Source organism: Octopus bimaculoides, chromosome 1 (genome assembly GCF_001194135.2).
Source record: "Octopus bimaculoides isolate UCB-OBI-ISO-001 chromosome 1, ASM119413v2, whole genome shotgun sequence".
Lineage (NCBI taxonomy): Eukaryota > Metazoa > Mollusca > Cephalopoda > Octopoda > Octopodidae > Octopus > Octopus bimaculoides.
Genome location: NC_068981.1, coordinates 20,652,247 through 20,653,565, shown reverse-complemented (window position 1 = coordinate 20,653,565; position 1,319 = coordinate 20,652,247).

The following is a 1,319-nucleotide window of genomic DNA, read 5'->3' as shown; positions in this document are numbered from 1 at the left end:
CAAAGACCAGACTGATGAATGTTGGTAATGACCTGGACCATCGTCCACTTCATATTGACCCTGACATTGTGGAGTTTGTCAGATCCTTCATCTACCTGGGTTCCACACTCACCAGCAATAGAGACCTGAATCCAAACATCAAATGCAGATATGGTCTGGCTTCTGTAGTCATGCACACCATATGGAAGTCCCTTTGACACCATTGCTCCATCTCCCAGAAGACAAAGCTCCACATCTACAATGTGTTGATCCTCTACATCCTTCTCTATGGAGCAGGTATGTGGCTGCTAATGAAAACCCTGGCAAAGAGGATCAGCAGCTTCAATACTACAGCCCTGAGGACTACTGAGAACAGCAACTGGTACCATCATGTTTCCTATGAAGAACTGCATGCACACATTCATCAGCCTACAGCCTCCTGCCTCATTGCCATCTGCCACATGCACTGATATGGACATGTACTCAGTCTCCTGCCAGATTACACTCCAGGGCCTTGCTTTTATTCAATGCAGCAGCTGTAATCTGGAGGAGGCCCTGTGGTAGACCCCACACCAGATGGCTGGACATGACTAAAGAAAATCTGAAGATGCTTGATGTCATCTTGAGGGATGCAGTGGGGTGGCATGGGACCACCAGCAAGTGGGTGGGGGGACACTAGTGGACCTGTTTGGCTCTAAGCACAGTGACACCTCTGGGACCATCAACCTGGGATGACACCAGTCTCTTCAAGCAAGAGTGTGAAGGAAGTAAAGTGGTGTCAAGTCTGCCTTATGATGGCATGTGAGTTGAGCACATAGGCATTAGAATGACTGCAAAGGAGTTTGTATTCATAATGCACTCAAGAGCACACTGAAGTTTGGTGAGATTGGAGACAATGTTCTGCCCTGATGTCGTTAACACTCTGGAAATTACACTCAGAATCAAGTCTATTTATAGGCTATGTTTAAGGAAGCTTCTAGAATGATCTGGGGAAGCTATCATATGAACACCAGCCACTGGCTGGACAATAAGTCAGCTGCACACGTGGTCAAGCTGTTGTTATGTTAAGACTTGATATTCATAATGTGGCTATGCAAGTTCGAATCCATGATACACAACAAATGTTTAAAATGCACTTCCCGAATGACTTTTACAATCCAGTATATATGCTCACTGCTTGTTGTTTCGTAACCATGTGTGGTGTGTGCGTACGAGTAGATGTAATCGCCTTACCTCGGTTTTCCTTTCCTCGACTGTGAGTCTGTCTTGCGGTATCCAATCCTTGAAGCTTGCCCCGACCCAAAGTACACCAGGAATAGCAGCTAACACGTCTTGTCCTG